The following is a 17,615-nucleotide window of genomic DNA, read 5'->3' as shown; positions in this document are numbered from 1 at the left end:
ACTTTCAGATCTTTATTGAACAAAGCTTCAAAAAGCTGAAAATTAATATCACAGTTAATTTTTGTCTCTAAAAGAAATGTAGTATCCTTTGTGAGGTAGTATCCACTTCTCTAAATTTAATTCTAACATCCATTTCCATTTACAATTTATAAGTGACAAAGAAACTTCTTTTTCCTCTTCTCATTCTGCCCTCCAATTAGACCTGGACTGATTAACCTCAGCAATATATGCTCAGTCCCAAATTGTTTAAGCAAAGTAGAGGTTTGGATCTGTGTTTGTGTGTGTGTGTGTATGTGTGTGTGTGTTTAACTATGCAAAAATGATATGGCCTTGCTCCAGAAATGCCAGCTTTCTCATAGTTCCCCAACCATATCATGCTATTTGATACCTCTATTAAACACACACTATTTCTTGTGCCTGAAATGTCTTTTGCCCACTTATCCATTTGACAAATTTAGTTCATGGGGATAAAAAAGGAAACTTGTCCTTAACACCCCACCCTCCCACCATCACTACCAATTTGTGTAGTTATATGCATAAAGGTCTCAGTCTTTGAATCTCCTATTTTCCCTCTCACTAATTCTTTAGGTGACCTGATCCAGGCCTGTAACATCAAATTCCACCTATCAGTGCTATCCCACAGATATTTTTGTTCTGGAAATGTTCTGTATCTGCACTGTCCAATATGGTAGTCATGAACCCCATGTAGTTGTTGAGCACTGGAAATGTGGTTAGAGCAACTGAGAAACTGAACTTTTAATTCAATATAATTAATTTAAATTTAAATTGCCACATGTAGCTAGTGGCTGCCACATTGAACAGTACATATGACTTCCAAATTTATAGCGCCAATCTGTATTGATGCCCTGAACTCCAGACTCAGCTGACTGCCCACTCAACATCTCCACTTAGAAATCTTACAAGCATTTCAAATTAGTATGTTCAAAACCAAGCTGCCAATGTTCTTCCCCAAAATTTACTCCTGCTGTAATCTCCCTCTTGGTTAATGGCAATTCCATTCTTTCAGTTTTTCAGGCCAGAAGCCTGGGAGTTGCCCATAACTTCACAACTAATTGTCAGCAATCCTCTCTGTTCTACAAAATATATCCAGAATATGACCTCTTGCCATCATTGCTACTGCTATCATCCAGGTACAAGCTATCAATATCTCTCACCCAGATTACTGCTATGGTCTCCAACTGGTCTACCTGCTTCCACCCTGGTCCTCTGGAGTCTGTTCTTAACAGGTGTTTATTCTTAACAATAGCCAAAGTTATTTTGTAGAAATTTAAGTCAGACGACATACTTCTCTGCACAAAGCCTTGCGGTGGCTTCTTGACTTAGAGTAAAAACTAAAATCCTTTCACCTGCCTACAAAGCCCCATGCAATCTCTTGCCCTGCCCCTCTCTTTCCTCTCTAACCTTATTTCCCACTCCTCCCTAGTTTCCTCCACACCAGATATATTAGCCTCCTTGATATTTCCTCAATAGGGCAATTCAGAGTCTTTGCACTGGCTGTTCTTTTATCATTCTGGAATTCTCTTTCCACATAAATTCATGGCTCATTCCCTCACCTCCGTCAGATCTTTCTCAAATGTCATTTTCTTAGGGAGGCCTTTGCTATTTCAAATTGCAGCCCCTGTTCTCAAAGATCCTTATTCTATGTCCTTGCTTTTTTTCCCGTCCACAACACTGATCACCATCTGACATACTATATAGTGTTTATTATTTGTCTCTCCTCACACATACACTGAAACATAAGCTCCATTGAGTCAAAATTGTTTGCTGCTCTATCTCCAGATTTAGGCACATAGTAAATGCTAAAACATGTTTGTTGAATAAATGAATGAATTTTGGATAGTTATACTACTTAGTTTGAATTGTAACATATCTTTAATCTATATGTCTATCCTTCACAATACTGTGACTTCCAGGAAACAGAGAACCAGTGTTTTATTTATCTTTGAAGTCCTATGAACCTAGCTTTGGAAAACATTAGGGACTCAAATATTTACTGAAAAGAAACAACTCTACATTATGCATATCACCTGTTATAAGAGTCACTCACAGTGTCTCATATGCCTAAAACCCTTCTTAATGGAAACTCATCTACCCCCAGTTACTTTTTTCTTACCACCTGAACCTGAACTATTTGCCCCTATTGCTCAGACCACAAGTTAGCTCATGACTCAAGGACAACCAATCCACTGACTGGCCAAAAACCTATAGTGTACCCAGGCATGAAAAGATGAATTGAACTAGCTTAAGTCTCCCTTTTTGGACTCTGAATTAAGAAGAATAAAGAGAATTATGTGGTGGGAACATATGAATTAAAGCCAAAGAGAATCCATGAGTTAGAGATAGGAGCTTAGGGAGCTTGATAAGGCAAAGTTGTAAGGAAGCAGAAACAATAAGCAGAAACTATGAAATACAGAAAAGGTATACAGAGTAAGGGGTGGAAGGGGCAGTTAGGAACACAGTACCTAACAGAAAATGGAAAGTCACTGAATCACATTAATAAGAGCACCCTGGAAGGAGGATCCACAAACTCCTACAATTGAAGCCCCATTTTAAGTGTTTTGAAGCCAGTTCTCTTGAAGCTCTGTTCCCCTTCTTGCTGTCTGTGTCAACTTACAATAATGTCCAATTGCTCCAGGTGCCCTAAGGGATTGTCTCTGTTCTTTACACCCCTCAACCCTAACAAAAATACCATTCTTGATTCATATAGTTGCTGTCACATGTAGAACAGTGAGGGTATTGCATTTTTATATTTTCTACCAAATGATAAATTTGAGATGTTCATCAAAGCTTTAGGCAACTGGTGCTTGGAGCTTTGAACATTTATTAGGAAGCACAGGGGAAAATGTCCTCTTTGGAGCCATTTCATTTCTTCTAAAGTCACAATCCACAGCAAGCTAAAATCCATTTACAGTGTGAATATACTTGCTTTAAACAAATTTGAAACTCTGGGTTAACAGCAGTAGATTGTTTTGTCACTTTAAACAATCTTTTATTTTATTTCAAAAATAATATACTATTAGAAATTCAAAAGCCATATTCTTTTAAATAGTGAGGATTTATGAACCACAAGAGAGCCACAAACCTAACTTCAGTGAAGTCTATTGGCTTGGGTAAACACACAGCTCCTGAGGAAAAGGACTTTCTGCTTCAGAGATGTGGCCACAATCTCTCTCCTTCTTCAGCAGCCCTCCTCCAGGGATCCGCACAGCTGCCACTACCGAAGGGAAGCCACCCATTTCAAAATGCACTCACCACTTTGCTCCAGGGACACTGGGGCATAAAAGACCACCCGTTTTATTTTGAGTACATTTTGGCAGTATATACCAACATTTTAAACATGCATGCCTTAAAGCCCAGCAATTCTGACATCTATAAATCTATCCAATTGAAATACTAACAGAAGTGTACAAACATACATGTATAAGGATGGTAATTGAAGCAATGTTTGTAACAGCAAAACACTGGAAAGATCCTAAACTGTCTAACAAGGAAGTGGTTAAATAAATTATAGGACTCCATACAATGGTATACTATGCAACTATGAAAGAGAATGAGGAGCGTGTGTATGCAATGAGATGGAAATAGGCCTATTATACAATGTTAAATCCAAAAGAGGCAAGTTGCAGAATAGTAGTCATTGTAAATCTATTTTAAATGTATGAGTGTATTATGAGCAAAAAAAAAAAAAAAAGCTTGGAAGATTGCCTACCAAGCCATTCACACAGTACCTCTGAGAAGTAGAAGGGGAATGTGGACTTTATACCCTGCTATATTGTTGAGTAATATAACAAAGGCATATTATTTTTGTAATTTCTATTTTTAATAAATCATTTCAACAGAGAAAAAAGAAAAGTGAAAGAAGAGGCTTCAAATCTAATTCTGGTTCAAATCCCGGCTCTGTCATCTTTTTAGAGTTAGTTGGAATCTTAAAATGAAGACTTGCTTTATCCTAACTTCTGATTGACACTTCACCGCAAATGCCTGAAATACCATGGCATTTATTTCATACACTGTTGTTTTTAAACACTAGAGAAGAGTGCCTTAAGGGACTTGTGATCTGTATTTCCTGTGAGGAACACTTTGTAAGGTGAATAATTTCACTCCCTAACTTCTCTGTTTGCTAATAAGATACCCATAATAAGAAGGGCATATTTTGTCTCTCACAAATCCTGCTCCCTTTTCTCCGCATCTCACCCCAAGCTTTCACAACCTGGGAGCTGTCCAGGTACAAATTAACATTTTAAAAGACCTCAAGTTGTTCACACAAGCAGCTCTATTATTGCTCTCTCCTTTATAGCCTTGGCCTGCTCAAAAACCCACATTGAAATTGGATCACATCCACTCCATCCCTTCAGCACACAGGTATTGTGGGTGAGAGGCCGCTCTTGGCTATAAACCCCTTTATTCATTCTAAAATAACTCCATTCATAAGGTTCATTGAACAACCAATTTGTGCCCATCACAGGCTCTGACAAAGCACTTTGCCTACCTTGTCACTAAAACAGCAACTCTGTGAGTGAGTGAAGATTCATTTAACAAGCAAGCCAAGGTTGGGAAGGGTTTAGTGACTTGTCCAAGATCACACATCTATTAAATGAGTGAGATTGCTGGAAAGTCTAGGATGTGGGGTTGCTAAAGGTCATTAGCAGTTCTTTTTCTTTTTCTACTTAACTAGTTTTAAAAGCCAAATGGTACTCTAAAATTTGTAAAGAAAAACAACATTCCCCTCATCCCACCCATCTCTCTCTCCTATTATAACTCAACTGTGTAACCACGTGGAAATTTTAAGCTGTCTACTGGTTTACCGCCATGTATTCTAAACAGCACGAATGACCGGTGTGTTGCACAGATTAAACCATGATATAACCACAGTGCCACTCTATCCACCGTCAACTACTCTTCCTTTGCACCTCATTCACGGGGTCACCCGACTGCCAAGGCTGAAAACTTGGTCGGCTCCCCTCTCTTGGCTCCCTCTGAGTCTGCAGCACCCTTGCCGCGGTAACTAGCCTGGCCAGGGCTGAGACTACCGCACCCCGGGCCTCCTCGCCCCTCGCCCCAGGCCCCTCCCGGGCTGCGGGTCGGGGTTCGGGCCGCGGTCAGGGTCTGAGAGGCAGGATCGGGCCGGGTGAGGGCCGGGATCAGGGGACGAGGGCCGGGGTCTACGGCGAGACCCAGGTCGGGGGGCGAAGGTCGGAGACCAGGGTGGCGAGGCGCCGCTCGGCGTCGGGGGACGAGGGCCGGAGTCGCCGAGAGGGTTTGAGCTGAGGGCGCTGGCCGGGTTCGAGGATGGAGGGCCTGGGCGGGGAGAAGACGCCGAGCGGCCGGGGCTCTGGGGCCGGCGAGGGCGGGAGCGGGCGTTTCCTCGCGCGGGCGGCCGCGGCCTTTGCAGGTTTTCCTGCGCGCCGTCGACAGGGCGGCCGCCGCGCCAGCGGAGAGGGCGTCGACCTCCGCTCGGGCCGGTGCCTGCGGCCACCGCAGCCCCAGCCCAGCTCGACGCCTTCTCGTGCCCCAGGCCAGCAGCCGGCCCCTCTCGGCCGCGGGTTCCCGGTGGGTGGCCCGCCCGGGCGCAGCGGCCTCCGGCCTTGGCGGCTTGGGGCAGGCCCCGGGCTTCAGGTCTCCCCGCCCTCGCGGCGCCTCCCGAGGCGCGGCCTTGACGGCAGCCTGTCCTCCAAGGCACGGCGGGAGGGGGCACAATACTGCAACCTTGCTCTAAAGAAACCGCTCTGCCGACCCCTTTCAGTTTTCCCTCTGCCCCCCTTTTTATGTTCTATATCAGGCTGAGGGGTCCAAGACTCAGAGGGAAATTTCCTTTGTTTATGGGGGCGGGGGTCTGTTTCCCAGTGTAGTCTCCTTCTATTGGCATTTCATCAGCTCCGTCCTCCCCAAACTGTCCTCACAGCTTGTGGGCTAAATCAATTTTTAATTTATGTTATTATGAATTTGAATATACTTTTCATAGTGGGTCTGTGTAATATACGAAGATTATATCTCCTTTCTTATCAGACATTTTTTTTCTTTTCCTGAGTTAATCATTGCCTCAGTTTGTTGTTAAGCTTTCTATGCACCTATCATTTTTTCCCCAAATATTGTGCCCACACTAAATCTCCATTCGTTCAGACTCATCAGGTAGTATATCTATTTTGTTTTTTCTCAGAAATACTCCTCCCATTCCAATCTTAACTGTTGCTCTCTAGGTCAACTGCACAGCTGTTCTGGGATTTCCCTCCATCATCACCCTGGGAATTTTACTTATTTCTCTGTGTGAGTCCCCTGTGTCCTGGATCCCATGTCTTGTTTTTCTCCCTCATTCTGGTACAGCACATTTACGAGAGAAAGGGGGTAAAGGCGGTAATGTTTTTTTGAGATCTTGAAAATCTGAAAATATCTTTATATTTGACCTCCTCCCTTGATTGATATGATCATTTGTTTGGGTATAATTTTAGGTTGGAACTCACTTTTCCTTAGAACTGTCTCCTAGCTTCCAGTGTTATTGCTGAGAAGTCTAATGAAATTTTAACCTTTGTACATGACCCACATTCCTTTGTGTATTACCCTATTTTTATTATTTTTTCTGGAAGTTTTGATTATCTTCTTTCTCCGATATTTTGAAAATGTGCAATGATATGCCTGGATGTGCATCTTTTCATTCATTTGCAATATACTCAAGGGCCCTTTCAATTTAGAAACTCTTGACTTACTTCTGAAAAACTTCTTGCATTACTTTTTTTTTTGCATTACTCATTAGATCTCTCCCCTCCACACTCTGCCACACTCCATCCTCATACATCCTCTCTGTTCTTACTTGTCCAAGTTTCTGTTATTTGTATATTGGAATCTCCAAATAATTCTAATACTCTCATCTTTTCTCTTCCATTTCTCCTCTCTCTCTCCTTTTTTCCTCTCTCTGCAAATTTCCTCAACTTTATTTTTTATACTTTTCATTGCTGCTTTGTCAATTTTGCCTTCTAAAAAGTGGTATGCTAGTAAATATCTAATAATCACCTCTCTGAAGTGGTGTTGGGGGTGGAGTGTTGATTGGTAGGGTTTGCCCATTTCCGTAGTGTAAATATTTCCACCACAGGTATTTTCAAGCTACCAACATCACTGAATGCAGAGCTGGGAAGAGGTGTACAATCACATATCATGATGTTAGTATTTCTACCATCTAGATATGATAGGCAAATAATCGCAAGAGCATAGTAATACTAAAATGCAGAACTACTTGAAAATGATGAGTTTTGAGTATTTATTACCTTTTTTTAGTATATTTGACTGTAATCAAGCTTTTTTTGTTATCATTAATCTACAATTACATGAAGAACATTATGTTGTAATCAAGCTTTTAATAATGACTGTGTTGGTAACTATATTCCTATTATGTTAATGTGTGTGCACAATTTAATTAGTAGTTTAAAACCTATCCATGCTGAAGTTACTCTACAAGAAGATATGTCAAAGAAATAATCAATCTTCCCAGGTTTTCTTCTGCCTGCTACTTCTATAGCTTTTCTTCTTCCTACCTAATCACAACCTTTAAATAGAACTCGTGCCACATGTCGAATTTACCGAGTATCATAATTCTTCCAAGTGGTAAAGATACCTCAAGACAAATGCTGGGCATAGATGCCACAGGGCATAAATATGCAAAGAAGTAAAAAGCTAACCTTTTCAAACAATAAGGCTTCTCTCTCACCTACCAACTTAACATTTCCCTGTATGGCCCCGGAAGATGACTGGTTAGCCAGAGACGGGTAAGATTCCTCAAGGGAGGAACAACCTAAGACAGGCACAGTCGCAGGGGGCCATGTGGTGAGAAAATGGGGAGCAGCAGAGGTGAGGCTTAGAACCTCCCCCCTCATGTTCTGAGAGAAATCTTCTGCATACATGGATGTTTATTGCCCTCGTCTAGCTCGGATTAACACATAGCCTACAGGCACACACCTGATCATCTACATTTGCTCTCTTACAACACTAAACTCTGTTTTCTACCTTTATCTCGTATCTACCTACTTCAGCATTTTATTAAAAATAATAATAATAGAGAAATGTGGTATCCACATATAAATCAAGTTTAAAAATCAAATGAATATTCATATTTGAACTGACTGTGTATAGTTCATAATGCATGAACAAAACCGAAAGCTTCTGTGATGACTGCCCTTGCACTGTTCACCATGTAACTTATTCACTATGTAAGAATTTGTGCTCCATGTAAGAATTTGTTCGTTATGCATCAGAAGATTGGAGACTGACGAAAATTAGGCTTGGGGTGGATTAATGATTGTGCATTGAGTATTGACCCCCCTATACAGAAATTTATTGTGGTTAACAACTATTTGATCAATAAATATGAGAGATGCCCTCACAAAATATATATATACATATATATATATATATAAACACACTTCCAATTGTAAAATAAATAAGTAACCGGGATGTAATGTATAGCATAAGGAATATAGTCAAAATATTGTAACAACCTGGTATGGTGATACCTGGTACCTAGAATTATCATGTATATAAATGTTGAATCACTGTGTTGTACACCTGAAACTAATGTAATGCAATACTGTTGTCAACTACCCTTCAATAATAAGAAAAAATAATAATAATAATAATGACTGTGTTTAACAAAATCCCCCAAAATTTAACAATTAGCTCTTGCAAGCTGGCATGAGCCAATTCTTGCAAACTACTGCATCAAAATAAAAAATCATGGTCTCTGACATCATAAAATTAAACCAGAGTAATCTTCCAAATGTATTTCTGATCTGTCACTTCCCTGAGTGAAACTCTTTATTGCTTCTCTCCCTATTGAAACCCTCAACAGTCAAAGGTCAATTCACATTCCACCTCATTTGTTCATCAAACAAATATTGATCAAGCATCTGCTATGATACAAGGGTGAATAATATACATTTCCTTTCTTTGAGGTACTCCCAGTGCAGTAGGAGAAGAAAAACTTACATACTATTGAATGTGATAAGTACTATGAAAAAATATGCATTTGTACTATAAGAATGCCTAGCAAGTGACTAATTCAGCCTGGGGGAATCTTCCAAGGAAAAACTCAGCATGTCTTTCCTTGTCCTTTAGGTCTGCTAGTGGGTTGGGTTTTTTGTTTTAGGCATTATATGGTTTTCTCATCACAAATCCTAAAGGTGAAGTGTAGTGTCCATTTTTAAGACTGTTAGTCTATTTCTTTTTAAAAGAGATGTACTCAAAATAGACTGCTGGTTTATTCAGCTAAGTGCAAAAATTTTAGACTGAACTAACAAAGGATTTTTTTAGGCTATTAATGTATGGGAAATGTAGGAATATTAATTAATATTAATACACTGCAAGTACAAATAGAAGAAATGTCATGGAAATAATATGAAACAAAAATGAAAGTATTAGAATATATGGCAGTGGATAAAATATACTTGAGTGTTGTAACTGAACCATAAACTTCCCAGAAAGCATATATATGGTATTTCATGAGATTAATAATCATTAGAGAATCACAAAGATTTTTCTGACCCCAAATATATCAGGCTATGATCCCAGTGCAGGTCTAGTAGAATGATCTAGCAGAATATTCTAATTGTGTAAAGAAATATGCCCAGAAAGTTGAAGTAACTTTTCTAAAGTTATATAGATGTTGGCTGAGCCAGGATTAAAGAACCTAGGTGTCTTGGCTCCCATTTTAGTGTGTCTTTTCCTCAAAATACTTTAAATATTTACCTAGGGGCAAGCTCTGATGTCCATCAACAGTAGTAAAGCAACTTCACGTCAGTGTGTTTATTCCTGTGTTAATTAGTTCAATAAACATTTGTCGGACACCTATTCTTCAATAGGCTCTAGAGATGCACAGATGAATTAGACATTAGATAGTAGGGTAGACAAAATACACTATGGGTAATTTATTCTATCTGGGAAGATTGGAGGATATTTTCATGTCAGAGATGACATCTGAGTTAAAATGATACATGTGTAGAACTTTAATGAGGGAATGGGGGATGGCATACCACAAATATTTGAAAAAATGTGGAAATGCTTATGGAATAATACTGAATTGAAACTAGTATGATTGGAGAGGGGGAAGTATGGCCAGGAAAAGAAAGAGATGAAATAAGAAGGTAGAAAGGACTCTGGTTTTGCAAGGCCTTTACCTGAGGAGTTAGGGATATTTATTAACTGCAAAAGGTTCTGTCATAGTCTTATTTTAAGCAGGGATCAGTAGCTTAGGCACTTGAAAAAGTCTTCAGGACTTGTGGCTTTCTGAACTACTTGTTATATGCCATAATTCCCTCTGAAATACTCCTAAATTCAGTGTCAGCAAACAGCCCAGAATAAAACCAGCTTTCCAACTGTGTTTGGGAGTTTTATGGTGAGAAACCTGAAACGTGACCCTTATTATTAAGTAAAGAGGAAGTCCTCCATTTGGAGAGTGAGTTTTGCCAGTAAAGAGGAGGCATCACTAATAAGCAGACCTTTGACTCATATTCCACCCCCATTGCCAATCTCCCACCAGCATTTTCTGGCAAGGGCAACCCTTCCTTTAACTCAGGAATTTGGTTGTCATATCTCTCCTCCCTAACATTTCAAGGCACCTGGGAAAATGAAATTAGTTCTTTGTCACTAAAATGTGGTGACATTTGTTAAACACATAATTATATTAATGGCATCAACTGGAGTAAGTACTGAGGAAGGAAATAGATTAAAAGAATATGACTACTCACATTAAAAAAAAAACCAAAAAGATGAGTGTCATAAACACCAGTTTGAATTCATATTTGGTTTAATATAGTAATGGATGGATACAGGAGTAATTATAGACTTGTGTATATATTATCTACATATATATACTACGTATGTGTTAATATACATACATATATTTCCTAGCTCTATCTGAGCCGGCCTGGAAGCAATGAGCACATCCAGCAGCCACATCCTGGTTTCTCTATTTTATCTTAATAAAAGGAGGCAGGGCTCCTTGGAAAAATAGCTGATCTTTGAGAAAGGACTAAGATAGGGAATATACTAGTTTTGTATCAAACAGTAAAATAAAGAATGCAATATTGTATTGGATATAGCCCAAAGTACCAAATAACATCCATGAACCCATACTGATACAAATAAATGAATAAGTGCAGAAGTAAAGGAGAAGAGAAAAATCTCTTGGACAAAATAACTGGAAATAGTTTCCATAGATAGTCATCCCTCAAGGAGCTGGAGCTTAATTCACCACAGTCACCATCACCACATCTAAGTGTGGGCTTCACTTGGGGACTTGTTTCTAAAAAGTACAGGATGGAAAGGGGAGGAAAGTAACTCCATGGTGGAGAAGCCTGTCAAATACTAAGTTAGCCTGGTGATGAAGGTTAACATCATCAATGACAATTATGTTGACAGGATACACCCTGGATCCAATGCAAAGAGAAAGGTTCTTCACCTATGTGATATTTCTCTCCAAAACCATGCTATTAGAAAAACTTTAGACAAGCCCAAACTGAGGCACATGCTACAAAATACCTGACCAATACTCTTTAAAACTGTCAAGGTCATCAAAAACAAGGAAAGTCTGAGAAACTGTCATAGGTCATAGACCAGAGGAGACTAAGGAGACACAAGGACTAAAAGCAATGGTATCCTGGATCATAGATGGATAGAAAGGTGGGTAGACAAAGACAGTTAACTTTGAACCCAACAGAAAACACATGTATTATTCAAACATTCATGGAAATAGTAAAAGTAATTTGCCATTTTAGGCCTTGGAAAAAAAAACTCAACAAAATCTCTGAAACAGAAATTATACAGGTCTTTTCAAAAAATTATCAGAGTGCAACACAGAATTCATAGGAAATTGATTGAACAAATTATGAAACATAAAAAAAGGCCTAGCAACTTTATTTCGTAAGGCCCTTATCTGTGGGTAATTAAGACTGCTCAGATCTCTTTGTATGCTCAGTATTTTTCAAACATTTTATATTAATTTGTGGAGGAGGATTTTTAGATTCTTGAATGTTAAGTTCATTATAAACTTTCCTTTTTTATTTCCCATCCTAAATATTGTGCACTTCACCTTCTTGCCAGGCACTCTTCAACATCATTTGACATGTTTTGAGTGAATTTGTAATCCCTTTCTGCTCCGGTGGAGAAAAGATAATGCCTTTTGTTTATTTGTCATTCAGGAACCAAAAACGGAACCTAAGCTTTATAATTTCATCTAAAAGGAACATTAGTATGTATTTAACTTTGGTATAGCACACTGGAAGGTGATTTTGTGATTTTTTTAGAATTAAAGAACTGGGATATGCAGCCCTATGTTTATCGCAGCACTATTTACAATAGCCAAGAAATGGAAGCAACCTAAGTGTCCATCAGTAGATGAATGGATAAAGATGTGGTACACATACACAATGGAATATTATTCAGCCATGAGAAGAAAACAAATCCTACCATTTGCAACAACATGGATGGAGCTAGAGGGTATTATGCTCAGTGAAGTAAGCCAGGCAGAGAAAGACAAGTACCAAATGATTTCACTCATCTGTAGAGTATAACCACAAAGCAAAAACTGAAGGAACAAAATAGCAGCAGACTCACAGAACCCAAGAATGGACTATCAGTTACCAAAGGGAAAGGGGCTGGAGAGGGTGGATGGGAAGGGAGGGATAAAGAGATTAAAGGACATTATGATTAGCACACATAATATAGGGGGGGCATGGGGAAGGAATTATAGCCCAGAGAAGACAAGTGGTGACTATATAACATCTTACTATGCTGATGGACAGTGACTGTAATGGGGTATGTGGTGGGAACTTGATAATAGGGAGAATGTAGTAACCACAATGTTGCTCATGTGAAACCTGAGCATAAGATTGTATATCAATGATACCTTAATAAAATAAAATGAAGAAGTATATCCCTTAACATTGTTAAAAGAATTAAATAAAAAGATAAATATTGATTAATATGGAAAGAGAAAGAGAGAAAGAAAGAAGAAAAAGGAAGGAAGAAAGGAAGGAAGAAGAAAGAAGGAAGGAAGGAAGGAAGGAAGGAAGGAAGGAAGGAAGGAAGGAAGGAAGAAAGAAAGAAAGAAAGAAAGAAAGGGAGGAATTCTGTTGTTGACTGCTTTTATAATCTCAAGGAATTTCTTTGAGGCATGTTGAGTACAAACTATCCTAGTGGCGGCATATAAGCCCTGTGTTGTGCCATCAAAAACAGCTGCTAAATCATTCTGTGGTCTCTTCACTGACACTTCTCTTATTTAGCTCAACCATGAAGGTGGCAACTTTCTCAAACTAGTCACATGAATAAATTACTGTTAGGATCTTCCAGGCAAAACACTAAGTTTAAGTGCTACCAATTGCAGGGGATACGGAATGACAATGCCTTTCAGTGGATTCACAGCAATTTAAAATTGCTACATAGTCTGAAGAAAAATATTCCTATGGATTAAAATTAAGAGATAGGAAGCCAAGAGCATGGAAAAAAAGTAGTTCAACCAGGAATAATAATGATGTTTCCCCCAGGAACTAATTCCACTGAATAGTGTATAGGCAGAAATAAAATCCTGAATAGAGTAGAGTGGATGAGGGCATTTTTTGTATGAAGTGCATGAAACATCCTGAAAAACACTGGATTTGTGAGCTAAGAGACAACACTTCCATAAATGCTGCATCCTACACATTGTCTTGTAAAATGTACTTAACCTCCTGTGTGATCTTGGCAAATTACTTTAAATTCTAGGACTGTTTCCTCAGGTGTATTAAAAGAGGCTTAAACCAGATACTATCTAAGTTTCCTCTAGCAATAAAATTTGTTTTCATATAACAAATTAATGTCTAAATGGTAATTGCTAAATAGATCCTTCAAACAAAAAGCAGACCATGGAAATAAGAACAATACTTGTAATAACAACTAGCTCAAAATAAAGGCCTGTATCTCTTTATGTGTTCTGATTAACTGTAGTAACTAGGAATTGTGAAAGGAAGGTGAATTCGTAACTTTAAATGGAAATGCAGACTATAGGAGTATTATGGGAGTGGTTATAATACCTAGTTATGTTGAATGACTTATGAAAGATAGTAAATAGTAATGCTCTTTTTTCCTCAGAAAATGAAAAACAGTAGTTGTTTTGGAAACAGTAAATGCATGCAAAAATTATGCATAACAATAGCAGGTCTGAATTTTTTTTTCTAGGAAGAGTTGCGTGAGATATACACAGACTAATTTTTTCATCCATATCTCATTACTATGAAATAAAGTACTCTTCAGTGCTTTTAGCTTAGGTTTGTTTTAATACTATCATATTTTGAGATGAGCCTAGCCCAGGATACATCATCAGTGCTGCTTCAGCTCATTGTTTCTCATTAACAGACTTGGGAAGGCCGTATAGTGTATTGGTTTTCAAAAACAATTCTTTTTAGCAAATACAACTATTATCTTCAAACAAGTTATAAAATAGATAAAAACAGAAGCACTCTGACTGAAGATGAATGGGATGCAGAGCCCACCACATTACAGCCTTACCTTTTCCCTGAGGTAGCTTCTTGAAACTCTGGGGCTTCCAAGATGACAGCCTGGAAACCTTTGTTATACTGGAAAACACATGGGGTTTTGAGTCCCTGTAACTGGGTTCAAATCTCAGTTCACCCCCTTCAACAGTGGGATGGTGAGTTACTTAATCTCTTTGATATTCAGTTACACATGTGTGAGGGGTTAAAGATGGTAACTAACATTACTGTTGATGATTGTTGTATGGATAGGATTCTCAATAAATATCAGTCCACTTCTGCTTTTGTTTAAAATTAAACGTAAAACAATTTGTTTTTTAAAATGGGCATAATAGTTATTTCCAGATGCAGACCTTCCAAAATTCAGATGTGGATATTTCCAATGTGTCTCAGGTGGTTTTACCTCCCTCCGGTTATTAGTATCAAGTTTCTTCTTGTCCCAGGGGTTCTAACTATGGCTTACTATCCTTATTATATCTAGTTAACTCTAGATAGACACACACACAAATCAGTAGTTCATTACAAAAATCCATAATACACCGTGAATGTTCTATCACTCTCATGTTTTTCTTTTCTAGACAAAGGAAACAAAAATGAGTGAACTTTTGATCTTAAATTTCAAATAGAACTGTTAAAATTGTTTCTTCACACTGTCTTCTATTAGGAAGGTTATTGCTATTTTTACTGTGGAAGCCATTCCTTTAAATCAAATTTGGTTCTACTTCCTTCAGAACTTATCAGTAAATGTAACTTTTTAGTTTCCTCAGAGAAAGGCTTAAACCTATTTTTTTCTGATACAGAACTTGTTGGCTTATTTTAATAATCTCAGCCTTCAATCTTAAGACAATGGAAGTGGATAGAAAGACATTTTTCAAGTTAAAAAGGAAAATTGATATCTAGGTTATTTTTCAGCAAATGCATTCAATACTGATGATTAATTCTACCATATCAGGAGCAATATTTACTGATCTTTCTTGACCTAGCATGACATGTGCCATATCTTATATCTCTAAAACTCTCTAGTTCTGTGGTGTGATGATCAAATGTGAGGCCCTGCAGACAGACTGTCTGGGTTAGAGTACTAGCTCCATTACTTACCTTGGGCAAATTAGTCAGCAGGTCTTGTTAATCCATGTTTTGGGAATAATCATAGTTTATTAATACCTCAGAGGGTTTCTACAAGGACTGAGTTAAAAATGTTAAAAACTTAAATTACTGCCTGGCACATACTAAGCACTCAATCATTATTACCATGACTTATATTTATGCAATGGTGTCCATACTTATTTCTCAAAACTCACCAGATTAGCCCCTACTCTATGCCAGGGACAGTGATAGCTACCTCAGTTACTAAGATAAATCACCCATCATCCCTATCCCCACGAGCTTGCAGCAAAGCAGAAAGGAAAAGACTTGGTGCTACAACACAGGGATTGTTAACTTGAATCAGATTCAGGGAGACCATGAACTAAGGTGAGAAAAAAATTACATCTTTTTTACCCTAACCTCTAACTGAAATATAGCATTTCCTTAAACTACTAATACAGTGATAAATCATAGAAGTGTTAGCAGTGCCTGTGGCTTTATTTGCAAAAGAAATTACAGATATTTCCATATCATCTTAGTTCTTGGAGGTATCTCAAAATATTATTTGCCCTCATCTCTGCTTTGAATCAGTGATAGCTTTCAGACTGACCTGCTGCTTAGATCTTATCTAGTATATTACAAAAACCCCACCTATATCACTATCTCACAACTATATTTTTTATTATTTTGGTAATATTATAATTGGTTTCCTTTATAATACCGTAAGTTTTATATTTGTCTATTTTTAAAAGAAGGGGTCTGTAGGCTTCATCAGATTGCCTAAGGGGTCCATGACACAAGAAAGGTTAAAAATCAAAGCACAGAAGTCTGTGTAAGGCTAATGGGGGCACTAGTGAAAGAGTGAACAATAGGGAGGAGTGCAAAATGATTTCTTTGATAAGATAAGCTAGGTGGCTCTCATTTTTAAAAACAAACTTAACATCAATTTGAGCGACTAAGGATAACTTTCTTCTGATTGCAAACATGCATGGAATTGGGGTTTGAAAACCTGGATTCAGGGCACAGCTCTGTCACTAAATGAGCAAGTTACTTCTCTGAATCTATTTTCTTACCTATAAATGAAGATAATGCCAGCTTCATAGGAAAATTATGAAAAAGTGGAATGATTATATATAAAAGCATACTGATAACTGTGAAGGTTAAAACGATTGTTACTCTTCTTTCCTTGCACACATATCTAGTCCTGTGCTAGGAAATATATAAGAGATGGACAATGGCCTTTGCTTTTTAGGAGTTTACAGTTCAATTTCAGATATAGCAAGAAGGCAAAAACAAACAAAATCCTAAAAAGCAACTAAAATTCAGTGTGAGGTAGGGGACTAAATATATACATGTCATTGACCCATGAACTGGTATCACAAGTCTCAAAAACAGTTGCCACCTCAAACTTGGAAATTACAACACAAAATAAATAAGCTGGCCACAGAAGCAACCAACCAACTGTGAGATGATCTGTAAATGTTATACCTGTAGCAAAAAAAAACTGATTTAAAAAATTATAGTGCAACCAAGATAACCCCTTAATTAATTCTAACCTGTCCATGGTAATAAGAACTTTTTCATGTCTAAATACATTCTAGACAAACACCACAAAAGTGAGAATTTGTTACTATGCTTCTCTCATAGTGTGGTTGGCTTTGATTGTCAAGACTACTGGTTAACTAGTATAGATTAAAACCATGCCCATGCTGAAGGTGAGAATGCCCCCATGGCATTCCTAAGGAAATACGCTTTAAGAACATCCCGACTCCCATAGCTCCATTTCTTTATTCATCCATCAAAGATTTATAACCTGTAACTTGATATTTTTGACTGTATCCACCCCTGACAGTTCCCCCACAAAAAAGGGAAAATCCACTATAAATGATAAGATGAATCATTTTGCCATTTATATTTACTGTTAACTAATACATTCTCATTCTGGTTTATAATTTGATATTTTGTGATTTGCTTATTGTGATTCTGCAAACGCTGACTGAA

The sequence above is a fragment of the Manis pentadactyla genome, chromosome 4 (genome assembly GCF_030020395.1).
Source record: "Manis pentadactyla isolate mManPen7 chromosome 4, mManPen7.hap1, whole genome shotgun sequence".
NCBI classification, from domain to species: Eukaryota; Metazoa; Chordata; class Mammalia; order Pholidota; family Manidae; genus Manis; species Manis pentadactyla.
The sequence above is the reverse complement of the archived record's forward strand: the minus strand, read 5'-3'. Positions refer to the sequence as shown.